Raw genomic sequence first — 15,418 nt, forward strand, 5'->3', positions numbered from 1 at the left:
TTAGGCTAAAGAGCTTTCTCCTGAAGGTTTAGGGCTGGTGTCCTGGTTTGGGGCATCTCTCTTCACACCCTGCTTCTTGCAGTGCCAACAGATGGCTGCAAACCATCAACAAAACACCACCAGAGGCCCCTGCCACCGGGCTCTGTGCCAGCCCCAAGGGGTCTCACGGGGTTGCTGTGCCTCTTTTCAGCTGTGTGAGGGGAGATGGGAAGCTGGGGCAGCCCCAGCCTTGCCCCACTGTGGCTTACTGGCACTTTTCCCCCTACCATCATCCCTGTGTGCCCTGGGATCAGGGTGGGACCCAGCAGGGCAGCTTTCCCAAGCAACCCAGCCCAAACCCCTCACACATCCTCTATGGATGCCTCTGTTTCCACACAGCCTGCAAGGGAATCTCCACCAGGAAACGACTGAGTTCCCGTCTAGGGAACACTCCCTTCTTCCAGGCTGGGTTGATGAGGCTGGGAGGCGAGGACTGGGCAGATCCTTGTGTGAGATTAGAGCATCCCAAGACCCGAGCAGCTCCTGTGAGCCAGGAGTCAGCAGCAGGGCAAGGAGGGGAGCTGGGCTCGGGGAGCGATGTCACAGAGGGAGGAGCTGGGACAACAGCAGCGGAGGACAAGGGGAGAGGACAGGGGGAGAGGACAAGGGGAGAGGACAGGGGGAGAGGACAGGGGGAGAGGACAAGGGGAGAGGACAAGGGGACAGCCAAGCCCCGCATCTCCCCTTCCCAGCCCCCTCGGAGCAGGGAGGAGCCCAGCTGGGGGCAGGTCTCGGCGGCTGCACCTTGCACCCGAGCTCCGTCCAGCTTGCCGGCGGGGCCCGGCCGCGGGTTGCTCCCCGCCGCACGCTGGCCGCCAGCCCGGGCCGGCGGCTGCGCCTCGCTGCTCTCGCTCCTGTTTACAGAGAGAGGAGAATTTGCATGATGAAAATAACCTGGGACGGATTTCGATTTTTTCCCTTTTTTTGTTTTACTGCCCTTGGCAGCAGGCTCGGAAAAACCCGCGGCACAGTCAATTACTGGAATTTTAAAACACAAATAATATTTTATGTGATCAGCAGGCTGGCGGAGGGCCCTGGGCACGGCGCTCCGCCGGCACTTGGGGAAGGAACAAGCCACCAATTGTGCTGCCGCGCTCCGGAGCCCGTGGGCAGGTGCAGCCTGTGTTGACCTTAGCGCACACGCAGCCCTCTCGGCTGCCTTAACCCGTGAGGGATGGGACGGAGCTCCTCGAGCCTCACACTTGGCTCTCGCTGCCTCCAGCCGGCTGGAATCCTCTTCCTTCCCTCCCTTTCCCCGCCGCTTGCCCATCACCCCTGGGCACCCCGTGGAGAGGAGGGATGCGCACGGCGGAGATCCTCACTCCCGGCGGTGCAGAGCGAGTTGTCAAGCGCTGCACCTCCTCCCCGCAGCCACCCTGGCGAGCTGAGAGCCATCCCTGCAGTGCCTCCGGAACCTGTCGCTGGTGGGGAAGGGGTTAACCAAAGCAGGGGCCCCCTCCACTTCCCCCAAATCCCCACCATCCTGGCAGGCTCCCCAAACCAACAGCCCTGGGACCTCATTCCCAGAAACACTCGAGCCGGGAAGGCAGGTTCCGGGAAGGACCTGCAGAAGCCAGCGGAGCCATAACTTGGTGCAGGAACCTCCCTGGCAGCCACAGCCCCTCCCGGGACATGTTACTGGGATCAAGGGAATTAGGGGAATTACACTCCCCTGGCTGTGAGGCAGCTGGGGCGAGGAGCAGCAGAGAGGCAGCATCAGCCAGGCTGAGAGCTGTGTTTATCCACTGAGGTACTTCCACGGCTCCTGGCCCCAGCGAGATGACTTAGGGAGGCAGAACAATATCAATTCATTAATTTATCACAAATACTTTTTCTTTTAAAGCACTGGGCAGGGAAAGGGCTTTAAATTTCCAGGACTTTTGCCAGTTTCCTCCTCCTCTGCCGTCCTGGCTTTAAAATCTTGTCCCACGGGTCCCTTTGGCAAACGCTTGCTGCATGGTGCCTTCAGCACCGCTGCCTTCTGCAGCCCCACCGGGAAAGTGCCCAGAGCTCCGCAGCCTGCAAGAGCTGCTGGCAGAGGCTGGAAGGTGCCATCCCTTGGCAAAGTGACCACTTTCGACTTCAAACAGCCGTAGGTAGCGATGATGAGGATGATGAGGATGGTAATTGGCTGCCTGCTTTGTTCAGAAATAGGCTTCAAGGGGGAAAATAAAACCCCAAGCACTCTGCTATTGTTGTTCCAGGGCCAAGGAGAAGAAAAATTCCTTCCCCGTTTAAGGATCTCTAACACCTGGGTAAAGTTTCACTTCTCTCAGCTGCCTGCTTCAAGGCTTGATAGCTGCTTCCTAACAACCCCGGGCTGGATCCAAAGCTCACTAAGTCAGCCGGATTCTTTCCATTCATCTCACGCTGACCAGACCTCTCTTGGCCAGCTCCGAACCATTTGACACCCTGAAGTGTGTGCGTGCATGTCAAAGCAAGAGGCTCTTTGCAAGAGGCTTCTTGAATGGCTTTTTCATCTGCACTTAGCTGGGACAAAAACTGATCGCAAAAAGCTCCCCGGGAGCTTCCCTGCCTCAGTGGCACCCTGCAGGGGCCGTGGTGTTGGCCTCTCCCGGCAGAAGGCACAAGGAACCTTCCCTGCCTGGCACAAGGGTGATGCTCGCCCACTCCCTGCCCTTGGGAAGCAGCTGCCATCGGCTGCCCGGGCAGTGGGGAGGAGGAGGAGGCTTTCTGGCACATCAGATGGGCTGTGCAATGCACTCGTGGCCTCTCTCCAGCAGATTTCAGCTGTTTGTCCTCAGCTGGTGGAGGTAAAAGCTGCTGGGACTGAGAAGACAACTGGAGGCTCTGCAGGAAGTGGTCTGGGTGGCTGCGCTGGAGGCTCTCTGAGCCACCCCTGCTGCACTCTGACCCTGCAAGCCCTGAACTCACTGTGGCTTTCTCCACCCCAGCTGTGCTGACCCCACCCCAGTGTCGCTGTTCCTTGGATGGGATCTCTTGGCTGGCTCCAGCTATTGCAGAAGCTGGAGAAGTGTTTCAGGAAGAGCTGTGTGAGCCCCCTGGCCTGGCGGAGGCTTCATTCCTGTGCCGCCACCAAATTGTTATGCCTGGTTGCTATGAGCTGCTAAACAGATGCTGCAGTGCCCTCAGCAAAGGGCTGCATCTCATTAGGGGAAGAAATGAACCCTTTCAACAGTGGTCACAATCTGCACAGGCTTTGGGATCCATCCAGACCTTGGTGGTGGTCAGCAAGGGCTGCCTCTCCACCCATAAAAGAGGCTCTGGGTCCCAGAAATTCAACACAAGGAAGTCTTTGAGGGAGCATGGTAACATCTGAGCTGAGCTGGGAAAAACAGCTGGGAAGGAGGAAGGCTGAACAGCAGGTCACAGCCAGCCCCTGCCCACCCCAGCAAGAGTCCTGGCCAAAGTGTGAGCCTGCAGTGGGCTTCTGCCCTTGGCAGGGTCCCAGCCTTGCTGGGCTGCCAGACTGCACTTGAGGAAGAAATTCTTAACAGTGAGGCTGGGGAGAATCTGGCACAGGCTGCCCAGGGAGGCTGTGGCTGTGCCCTCCCTGCAGGTGTTCCAGGCCAGGCTGGATGAGGCCTTGAGCAACCTGAGCTGGTGGGAGGTGTCCCTGCCCATGGCAAGGGGTTGGAACTGGATGATTAGATGGTGTTGGATGATAGGTTGGACTTGATCATCTCAAAGATCTTTTCCAACCTGGTCTATCCTATCCTATCCTGTCCTGTCCTGTCCTGTCCTGTCCTCAGGGTCCCTTCCACCCAAACTGTTCTGGGAGTCCATGACTTGTGCACAGCACAGCAGAGGTGACCACAGTCCCTGTGCTGGGATCAGAACACCAGCAGCCAGGTCTGTGCCTGACACACCTGAGGGGTGTGCAAGGCCTTGGGTCCAGGGGCACAAAACACAGAGTGACTTTTGTCTCCTGCACCTTGGCAAGGCTTGGCACGAGCAGACCTGGCCCTGCCTGTGGCAGGTCGAGTGCAGTGCCCAGGCGTGACAGAGCGTGGTGGCCGCTGCGGTGCTGGCAGGTGCTGTGCCACCCTGCTGGGCACAGGCAGCCAGCTGCCACCTCTGTGTGCAGGCTGCCAAGCTCGTGCCCCCTGTGCACAGGCTGTGCCCGAGGGCTGCTGGTGCCCACAGGTGTGTGTGTGTGTGTGCAGAGCCTCTCCAAGTGTAAACACAGCAGCAGGCAGAGCTCCTGCAGCCCCCAAACTTGGCGTTCCCACTGCAGCACAGTGCAAGGTTAAGTAAATATCTGCCTGTGAGCCGAGGAAATGAGTCAAAAAACACCGAGAAAGAAGAAACCCAGATCCCCGGGGAGACAAAGTCCATGCACAGCCCTGTCCTTGCTGGGACCTCCTCTTCCTGCCCTTCCTTCTCCCCACCAAACCTCCTCGACCTGCTTCTTTACGAACCGCCACCACCTCTCCACGCCAAGAGGGCAAGCAGAAGAGCCCAGGCAGCTCCCTGCCCACCCCTGCACCCATCCCACCAGAGCCCTGCCTGCCTCTTGCAGCCTCTTGCAGCCTCTTGCAGCCCCTTGCATCCTCTTGCAGCCCCTTGCAGCCCCTTGCAGCCTCTTGCAGCCCCTTGCAGCCTCTTGCAGCCCCATGCACCAGAGCTCCCTGCCCGGGTGCAAGGAGGGGGCTGCCTCTCTTCCCCGAGTTGCACTTTCATCTGGAACATGTTACAGCACGAGGAGTTCCCTGCTTTACCTGGGGAAATCCCAGCGCTAGGAAAACGTGCCCAGGTGATGACAACCCCCCTCACACTCTCTGACAGCCCAACGGGAAGCTGGTGAGCACCGTTTGAATGGCATCCAGGAAACGAGATGCGGCGGCTCCAAGACATGGGGGGGGAAAAAGAGGCTGAGAATAAAACAAAAACAGCAATCACGCCTGATGGGAGAGGAATTGGATTCTGGCCTCCCCTCTGCTTCTTCCCTCCTCCCCCAGCCTTCTGGAGGAGCAAGTTGAATGCAGCTGGCTTAGTTTGGCTAATTGGCTCTGTCAATCATCTGTCAATCAGGTGGCTCCTGCCCGAGCGAGGGAAGTGTTAAACGGGAGGGATGGTGGCTGGGGAAGCAAAGGTGACCGGCAGCTTCTGCCGGGCTGCTGAGCTCTTGGAGCAGAGCTGGTCCCCAGCACTGCTTTGCTGTATGGTCCCAGGGCGTTCGGTGCCTCGGTTTCCCCTTTCCTAAGGGGGTCAGGGTGCTCAGAGGGACCCCGGGGAAGCAGGGAGGCTGCCAAAGCTCCAAACACAGAGCTGGAGAGCTGCGGCTTTGCCCGGCCCCCCAGATGAAAGGTTTCATTCTTTGTTCCACACGGGGTCTGGGGTCACTGCCCCCTCCTCTGGCAACGTGTACTTAGAAATTGGGTGCCAGGCAAGAAGGAGAGTTCCCCTTTCCTCTCTGGGCGAGCGAGGGAAGGGTTAATCCGAGGAAGTTTTTCGGGAGGGGATGGCAAAGGTTGGCAGCGTTCCCCTCCTGTGTCACAGGAAGGAAGCAGTTAAGCCGGAGATGCCACCTGGGAAGCAGAGACAGGTCTGAAGATGCTTTGCTGGTTACTTCACTGTGTAACAGCTTTTCCTTCCTGTCCCCCAACACTCTCTCTCCATGATACACTAATTATCCAGAGCATGAACCAGACAAAAAGGCAAGAAAAAAGGAAAGAAAGGAAGAAAGGACAGATCCTGGCGCTGCTTTTCACCTCGTGTCGAGAGATCTGGCAGCTGTGCAGGGAGGGGACAGAGGCTGCTGCTCTGTTTGCCCGAAAACAAAGGAGGAGAAGATTACTCTTGGATTCTGAGTTTATTTATGGTGAGATCAAACCCTCTGCAATCTCTTCTCTGGCTTTCAAGTGGCGAGAGCCTCAGGCTCCCGACCGCGGGGATGCAGCCCCCTTGCTGCGCCCGGCGGGGAGCCTGTGCCAGGTGGGTGCCTGCCTGGGCAGCAGTGGCTTTGCCTCCGGCCACCCCCCAAGGGCTGATGCCGTGAGCTGGGCACTGCTTCCTGCCAGCACCTTCTCAGCTTTCTCCTCCTTTTACAGGAGGGGAAACTGAGGCACAGGGCAGTTTGGTGCAGGTGTCCTGAGCAGTGGATGTGGAAGAGCTCCGTGGGGGTAGGGGGGAGGTCACAGGGTAAGTGGGCAGGGTGGTGGGGACCTGCTGAAGGACCCCTGGGGGTTAATTTCTTGGTGCTGGGGAGGAAGAGATGGACTGAAGTTGCTCCCTGAAGGACAGAGCAGTGGAGATGCCACATTCACTGGCACGGGTCCAGAGCTGTCCTGACCAGCACCTGCTTGGCCCACACCCCAAATCCCTCCCCGTGGGGAAGCCCTGAACCCCCCTTCTATAAACCCCTTCAGTGAGCACCGTTCAGGGATCCCCACAGAGCCCTGGGGGAGCATCTTGTGCCAGGATCTGCTCTGCTCCCCAGGCTGGAAGCTTCATCTCCCCATCTGCACTCAGGTCCCCAGGCATCCCTCTTCCCACCTGGGGCAGGGAACCCAGGGAGCTGTGTCCCAAGCTCCAGTAAAACTCTGCTGCCTTAAGCACCAACTCCAGCCGAGCACATCTGGGGAGGAAGGAGTTAAAAGCTGTGGGCCCAGCAGTTTTCTAGCCTGTGGCTTCTTCCCCCCCCTTCCCCCTCCCTGGTTTACAAAAACCCACATTATCAAAAACCTGCCTGGAATCCTCCGAGCCAGTGACACAGAAAATTCACATTGCAGAGGCTGCCAGGGCGACAACAAACAGCAACAGTAAATACAGCTGCCCGCGGCCCCGGCGGCTCCCGGCTGCTGCCCTGCCCGCAGCAAGGGGATGGGGAGCGGGGAGGCCACCACGCTCCAGCACCAGCGCAGCTCTGCTTCCTGCTGCCTCTCCTCTGGGCTCTGCTCAGCTGCCCGCAGCTCCCAGCCCTGCCCTCTGGAGGAGTCGCTGTCCCAGCAAGTGCAGCCAGCTGGCTGCTTCCCTTTGAAGCATTTTGTCTCCCTCCTTTTCTCTTTCATCCCTTTGCTTTCCATCTCTCCAGGGCTGCTTTCCTCTCCCGAGCCTGTGTGAGCCTGAGAGGGGTGCATGGCAGACCTCCCCCCCTCCGAGCAGCACCAGCAGCTGCCCAGGGAAATTACATCGAATCACAGAATTGCTTGGGTTGGAAAAGCCTTCTGAGATCATCCAGCCCAGCACCAGCCCAGCACCACCCTGGCCACCAAAGCATGGCCCCAAGTGCCATGGCCACATCTTTCTTGAACACCTCCAGGGATGAGGACTCCACCACCTCCCTGTGCAGCCTGTGCCAGTGCTTGAGAGCAGGCACAGAAGCAGCTGGTGAGCGAAGCCATCCCTGAGTGCTCCTCAGGACAGCGATTTCCCACTGAGCACCTCCCACCCCGGCCCCCCAGGGTCCTACTCAGAGCCTCCCCAAGGCCAAGCAGGTCTGGCAAGGCTCATCTCTGGGCAGGGGGCTGCATGGTGCAGATGTGTGTGTGCCCTGCTGCTGTCGTGACCACCAGCACCCAGGGGCTGGTCAGTGCCCACTTTGGGCTCTTCGTTGCTTGGCCTCTGGTGTGGTTTGTGGTGCTGGGTCAGGGGCTGGCCTGGATGATCTGAGAGAGCTTCCCCAGCCAAAACAACTCTCTGGTTCTATGACTCTCTCCTCTGCACATTATCACCCTCTCCCCCTTCCTCCTTTCTGCACATCCCCCTTTCCCCTCCCCCTTCAGCCAGCACTCAGCACTTCACACATCTGCCACACTCAACAGGTAGCCAGGCCAAGCTGCCCTAAGCCTGGCAGTGCTAAAGGATTTATTATTTTTTCCAGCATCACCTTTTTTCCCTGAGTCCTGCTGGGCTCCTGGCCCCACTCTGCATGCCTGATGTTTATTTTAAGTCAGTCATTGGGTGGAAGTTGTATCCCTGCAGTTCCTGTTCTTAATCTCTGCCTTTTTCTCCTCTTTTGCTTTCTTTCCCCTCCCCTCCTCCCCACCTCGTTTACAAAGCTTTAATTTGTCACTGGAGTCACAGAGGCAGCTGCAGGAGGAGGTACAGGGGGAGTGAGAGCATCCTGCTGCTCGAGCCCCAGAGAGCAAGAGAAGGGTGACCAGAGGACAGGAGCTCCAGAGGAGGACTCCTGGCAGGTCTCAGCAAGCTCTAGGCTGGGCTCCTGCTGTTCCTCACCTCCTTGGTGCAGCCCAGGCCCAGAAGATGCCCAAGATGGAGTACAGATCCTGCAGGCACAGCTCTATGTGAACCTCATCCATGGGGATGAGCTCAGCTCCATGGAAAACCAGCACCACAAACCCCTCCACTGAGTCAAAGCCATGAACAGAGAGGCAGAACTAAAAGGCAATCAGCTAAAAGATGAGGAAGGTTCCTTTGGGCAGGGCATGGAGCAAGCCTGGGCACAGCTGCCTCCACCAAACCACTACCTGCTGCCACCCAAAAGGGGATCCAGTGAAGGCTGCACTGGTTCCAGTGCTCCAGGGGGGCTGGTTGCTATTCATCGTTGGTATTGCAGTAGCCCCAGGAGGATGCAGGGCAGCCCCTCGGAGCCCCCCTGCTCCCAGCAGGACACCCCACAAGACAGGGGAGGGAGAGAGGCACAGTCAGATGCCACCAAGGTGGCACAGCAGGGACAGAAAGAGTGGGGCCCTGCCTCCCCCCTCCAGCTCCTGGCACTATCCCTCTGCCTCCCACTGCCTCACGGTGGGGAAATGAAGATGGAGAGGTTGCAGACAACAGGCCGCCGGAGGGGCTGGGGAGGAGAGATTTATGAGGCTCTGTCCTGGAGAAGCTTCCAGGAAGGGATGAAAAAGAAAAAGAAAGGATAAGAAAGCCCTTCAGGTGGCTGGGGATCTGTCTTGCTGGTGACAGCAGAGATCCTGTCCTGCCAGTCTGCACAGAGGAGGGTCTCAGCTCCAAGGGACGTTGCAGAGGCCTTGGAAGGTGCCTGTGCTGCTGAAGGTGGCTCAGTGCCAGGGCTCTCCTTGTCGTGGGGGAAAACCTCTCCCAGGCTTTGCCTTCCTGCCTGGGACACTGCTGCTGCTGCTGTGCTGGGCAGCAGTGATGCTCCAAGGGGGACGACCCCAGGGTTGCTCAAGGCACAATCATAGCATCAGAGGATGGGTTGGGTTGGAAGGGAGCTCAAAGCTCATCCAGCTCCAGTCCCCTGCCACGGGCAGGGACAGCTCCCCCCAGCCCAGGCTGCTCCAGGCCTCATCCAGCCTGGCCCTGAACACCTCCAGGGAGGAGGCAGCCACAGCCTCCCTGGGCAGCCTGTGCCAGTGTCTCCCCACCCTCCCCAGGGATCACCTGCAGCACATCCTGTGTCTTCCAGGGTGCTGTGTGCCCTGCTCTCAGGGGTCTGCAGGGCAGCAGCTCACCCTGAAAGCTCAGGACAGGAGCAGGACTGCAGGGAGGTGAGGGCAGGGCTGTGTGGTCCAGCTCTCCCCACTCCCTGCCTGGCCAAGCAAGGGCTGAGCACAGTGGAGGGAAGAAAGAGCAAAGCCAGGCAAACTCCTTCCCCATCATATTTACTGAACTGCTCTGAGTTATGACTGGAGGCCAAGATCTGGCTTCAGGCGATTGCCTAAATCATTTAGGAGCTGACAAGGTAGGGAGGGGGGAAAATGTTCTTGTAATTCTTCAGTCTGAGGTACATTAAGGAGCCATAAGCCATGTCGAGAGCTTGAATTACATTAGAGAGATTATCCTGTTACAGTTCATAATCCTGGATAATAAACCATCCCACAGCACACCTGCCAATGATAAATCTCAACCCATAATGGGGCAGTCGTGACCCTGCCGGGCCTGTGGCCCCCTTGGCATGGAGAGGGAGCACCAGGCAGACAGATGGAGTCAGGAGGGAGAGCATGGAGGAATAACAGCCTGGCACTGGTGTCTGCACCCAGGGAAAGTCATGGCTGGGTGGTTCAGTTTGCTGCCATTCACTGAGGCCCAGCAGGTCCTCCTTGACCTGCAGGCAGCACAGGGATGGACAAGAGGAATCTATGGGCAGCAGAGCTGGGGAAGTACAGGAAGGACAGCTGGGATCTGTGGAAAGGACACCTGAGGTCAGCTGTCTCCACAGGGAGCCACATGGGGCCTCCACTGATGGGGTTGAGGATGTGCCCCATGCCAAAGCTCTCCACACAAGCTGTGGAGCTCTGGCAGCAGCCCAGGCCGGAGCAGGAGATCTCCTCCAAGAGAGACTTCTGGCATGAAGCACCAGGAATCATCCAGTGAGCAATGGGCAGGGATGGGGCTGAGCCCCAAAGGCATGAGGGCAAAAAGCAGCCCCAGGAAGCAGCCTCTCCTGGGAGCAGGTTGCCAAAAGGAGCTAAGCTGTCCTGATCCCTCTGGGAAAGTGGATCTGCAGGTGGGATCTGCAGCCTGGAGGTCCTAGGGCTGCAGGGGGCTCCTGGCAGGGTGAGGCAGGGCACTGCCTCCAAGCCTTTAACCCTTGACATTTGGCTGCCTGTGAAGGTGGATCTGTGCCAGGGGAGAAGTGCTGCAAAGTGCAGCTCTGAAACCCTCAGGCTGGGAGGCTCTGCAGGCTCTCTGGGACTGCGACCTGCAAGGTGCTCTGCAGCATCATTTCCCTTCCCCTTCCCACCAGGACACAACTCAGAGCCCCATCCTGCCCTCCTCATGGCACAACCCTGCTGTAATCTTTCACAAGGCCTCCTCAGGTCTCCTTTCTGACTCCTTGGCTCCTGCAGCCCATGTTTCCCGCCACAGGAAACTTCAACTGATCCATTTAGGTTTCCCAGAGCATCCCAGGGGAGAATTCCTGTCCCCAAGGCCAGCCTGGCTTCTGCTTTTGCAGACGGCTGCTCCTGTAAGCTGCATCAATGCAGAGGGATGACTCTGATGTACACTAACCCCCCCAAAGGAAGGGAATGGGATGGCATCCACCCACTCCTGGCTGTCTCCTTGTCTCCTCTTCCCTCCTACCTCTCTCCAGACCTGCATCCTGCTCCCTCTGCCCTTGATCTTTTCTCTAACAGCCTCTCACTTCCAGGCTGCTCCTCTCTGATCTGTGGTTAAGCAGCTCCCATGAATTACTGCTGCTGTCTCTGCGGTGGCTGCCAGCCTCCAGCCAAGGTAAATCCCTCCTGCCCTGCCCTGCCCTGCCCTGCCCCATCACCTGCAGCAGCCCCAGCCCCAGGCTCTGCACAGTGTAAAGAAAGAGCCCCCTGGATCCCGCAGGGATTTGCAGTCTCCCCTGTGGCCCTGGCTGACACTTGACAGAGCCTCTTCTCTCAGCCTTGTGTGTTTTGTTTAAGTGCTTGGAGATAAAGCCCTTTTATCACGTTAAGAGCTTGGTTGCCCTGGTTTCTTCCTCTGGCCTGAAGGCCATTCTTCTCCTCCCTCATGTTTTTGACCTCAGGTTCAAGAGTGCTGGACCTCCCTGGTTTAGAGGAGACCTTGGCAGCCAGCTCAACAGCCACTGTGGGAAAAGGCAGGGCAAGGGTTGCAGGGGGCTGCCAAAGGCCCAGGCTCAGGGAGCAGCTTCCAAAGCCTTTAGGAAAGCAGGAAGGAAGGAAAGCCAAGCTCGGGACAGACAGCTGCACTTCCCCCAGGCCTCTCCTTCTCTCTTTACCTTCCTCCTCCTCTCCGTCGCATCACTTACTTACACCTCCGTCCTCCCGCGCTCCTTCCCCCTCTTTCCCTCCCCTTTTTTCCCTGCCTGTGCCTCCCCTATTTTCTGTCCCCCTCACCCTTGTTTTGCTTCCCTTCCCTTCCCTCCTTCTCTCTCTCTCTCTCTGCCTTCCCCTGCGGCTTGCCAACTGCCAGCAGCTGACATCTCCTTTCATGTTTGGGGCTGAGCGAGGCTCTGAATGTTCGTTTGATTCCGTTAAGATAATAGCTGGTTCACTGTCAGACGCAGACTGATCAGTTAAAACCTTAATCACTGCCTGTCTACTCACATGGCACTTATTTTTTAAGAGATTAATCCCCTAAGCACTGCACCAGCATACATTCAGCCTCAAAGAAAAGGCTGGGGTGGCTTTTTATTATTATTTGATGCCTTTGCTGTTTCTTTGCTTTTTTTCCCTTCCCCTCCTTTCCCTCCTCCCCCCCCCCCCCCTTCCATATCTTTCTGTCTCTCTCTCTCTCTTTTTTTAAGCATCTTTCCCCCCTACCCCACCCCATGCCCTCCTCCCAAATCGTTTTGGATCTGCTGCTCAGAGGACATCTGACCTCCACCGCCCCAGCACAGCGCTGCTGCCCTCCCGCCAGGCGTGCACAGAGTGGGAGCTGGAGGTGGTGCTGCTCCTGCCTCAGGCCTGGGGAGCTGAGGTCTGCAGGCTGGCGTGGTGGGCTGTGGATTAAGCCTGATGGGGGACTCGGGAGAGCTGGGCTCCATCCCTGCTTCCCCACTCATCCCTGGGATGCAGGAAGCAGCTCTAGATAAACATCGCCGGGCAGCAGCGTGAGGGAAAGGCCTCAGCGAGCACATCAAAGCTGGCAGGGGGAGTGAGGTGTCCACCTCTGACTAGGATTTAGACAAAGCTCCTTTAAAGCAGCTCAGCTTAGCACCTGCCTGCATTAGAGCAGCACCTCTGCAGGCAGGCTGTGCTGGTACCCAGCCGTGCAGGGTTCCCAGCCACAGGGCAGCTGCAGCCCCAAACCACTGCCTGCACTGCACTGCACTGCACTGCACCTCCAGCACCTCACTGCTAAATACCAAGGCAGCAACAAGCTTTGGTCCCCTCCTGAGCTAGGGTTTTAATTAGTGCAGACCACATCCCCCTCAACCTGTTAGATGTTGCAGTAGGTGCAGAGAAAGAGGCAGGACAGTGGCACAGAGCCTGGCTCCCTGCCTGCCCCAGGGCAGCAGCAGCAACCTGCTCTTGCGCAGCAGTTTGCATTCAGAGAGCTGCAAGCATTTCAAAGAGGAAGCTGCCTCCATCTGCAACTCCATCTGCACCTCCACCTGCACCTCCACCTCCATCTGCACCTCCACCTCCATTCTGCACCTCTCCCTTTGGAGGGGAAGAGGTCCTGGAAGTTCAGTTGCCCCAAACCCACCCTGCAGGTGAGGGCAGAGCTGCCAGCCCGCATTTCCCCACTGCAGCTGCTTCTCTCCCCTGTGAGACTCAGCCCTGGAGCTGAGTGGGGCTGGGAAGGGGCTGGCCAGGGAGGCAGGGGCTGCCTCCTGCTCCTCAGCACCAGCAGGGAAACGAGTCAGTGCTCTCTGAATGCTAAAGGCTGGTGAAACTTTTTCCTGGCCGTTTGACTTGTGAGCACAGGAAGAAGAAGAGATTCACCCCAGGGCCAAGGTTTGCTTCAGCACTGGGAAAGCAAGTTCAGGACAAGCAAAGCTTTCACTGCCTCCCAGGGAACGTTTCCAGACTCCCACTCCCTGTAACAGCCACGAGGAGTGACTGATTTCTGTGGCCTGCACGCTGCTGAGTGCCCACAGCTCCGACCTGCCTCTGCCTGGGGTCAGGGCTCTGCTTGCGTGGTGCTCAGCGCTGGGCACACAGCAGCCCCAGAGACCCTGAGGTCAGTGCTCAGCTCAGAGGGTCCCCACAGCCTGAGCAGCACAGCAAGAGCAGCTCAGCCACGGGACAGCACAAGAGGGCTTCTCTCTCTGGCACCCTGGAGCTGGGGAACCCCCCCCAGGCTCTGCTAAAGCTGCTCTTGTGACAAAGCAGCTTCCAGAGAGCAATTCCTCAGCTGGCTCCCAGGGGTTTTGCAGCCCTGGAGCCTGCATTTCCAGCTCCTCCTAACCCTACACCTGCAGCTCCATCAGAACAGCACCAGCAGTGTCACCAGCTCCTGGGTAACAGAGGTGGGATTGCCAGCAGCAAATGATGACTCAGAGTTTGGTAAAATAAAGTTGGGAGGCTATAAGAAGAGCTTTTTGTCAGCTGCTGTCTGTTGAAAATGAAAATGCAGAGAGAGGAGAGGCTCAGAGTGAGCCTGGGCAGGGTTTGGTGATGTAAAACAAAGCAGTCAAAGGCATCTGTGCTTAAACATCAAAGCAGGGTTCACCTGTAGAGCTCATTCTGCTCATTTCCCAAGGGATTCCTGGGGCTGGGGTTCAGTGGAGTTGGGGAAAAAACCATAAAGAAAACAAACAACAAAACCCCCCCAGGAAAAGTGAAATAAAGAATGGCAGGGATGGAGTTTGAGAAAAGAAAGCAGAGGAAAGGGACAGGGAGCTCCTGACTGCCAAGGAGAAAGCAACCTCTGACTAATGGAGATTAGGAAGAGACTCCCAGAGGATTGGTTACCCCATAAATTAATGGAATCAATAGTCCCATAAATTAATAGAATCAATAGTGACCCAGAGCTCAGCCACAGGGGCCCAAACCATTGTGCTAAGTGCCAGCAGTGTGTGAGGATCCTCCTGGGGAGCAGCTGGGGCTGGCCACTACTGCAGATTACAGCATGGGCAGAGCCCAGGCTGGGACTGACCCTTCACAGCTTTCAGAGCAGTGCCAAAAACAGCCTGGAGCAGGGAATGAGTAAAAAGCACTGGGATCCCTTCTGGGGAAAAGGGTGCTGGCTCTGACTCAAGGCTGCCTTGACTTTGGTCTTGTCTGTTAAACCTGGCAAGAGGTTCCCTGGGATGTGCACAGGGCTTCAGGCACAGAGATGCAGCCTCCAGTGTCCACTGAGGCCAGAAGGAGCTCCTGCTTCCCCTGCCCCTGGTTGTTAGGGAGCCAGGTAGCTGTGTGGTCACCCTGGCTCAGAGAGCTCTGCTCTGCCAGGCTGAGGCTGTTGCATAGCTACAGAGATCTTTCATCTACCCTGGGAAGCAGACTGAACTTCCTCCTCTCTTATCAAGCTGCAGAAGGATCCTCCTCTGCCTGACCCCAAATTTCAGAGGCTGTGCACCGCACTCAGGGTCATGGAATCACACAATGGGTTGGGTTGGAAGAGACCTCAAAGCTCATCCAGTTCCAACCCCCTGCCATGGGCAGGGGCACCTCCCACCAGCCCAGGTGGCTCAAGGCCTCATCCAGCCTGGCCTTGGACACCTCCAGGCCTGGAGCCTCCACAGCTTCTCTGGACAACCTGTTCCAGTGCCTCAGCTGACCCCCAGCACCACCTGCAGCTCTCAGCTCTTCCATGCTTGCTGACTTTTAAGCCTCTCCCTTTCCCCAGCCAGGTCCTTCACCTCCACACTTAACCATCTCAACCCAAACCTCCTCTCCCACTTTTCAGATCCCCAGGTAACAATTCCCCAACCACTCTGTGGCTTGCCCACTGTTGTTGCTCTGGCTGCTCCACGGCTAGGGCTGAGCTCTGCACTTAGGGCTGATGTCAATTAGTAACAGCCACGAATGGACAATGTGCCTCTTGCCACCTTAACTCCAGTTGTGGTCCCCACTGCAGAGCCTTCTCCTGCCTCTGTGCTCACCCCACTGCTGGG

The sequence above is a fragment of the Melanerpes formicivorus genome, unplaced genomic scaffold (genome assembly GCF_026170545.1).
Source record: "Melanerpes formicivorus ecotype bairdi unplaced genomic scaffold, bMelFor1.0.p_v2 SCAF_46, whole genome shotgun sequence".
NCBI classification, from domain to species: domain Eukaryota; kingdom Metazoa; phylum Chordata; class Aves; order Piciformes; family Picidae; genus Melanerpes; species Melanerpes formicivorus.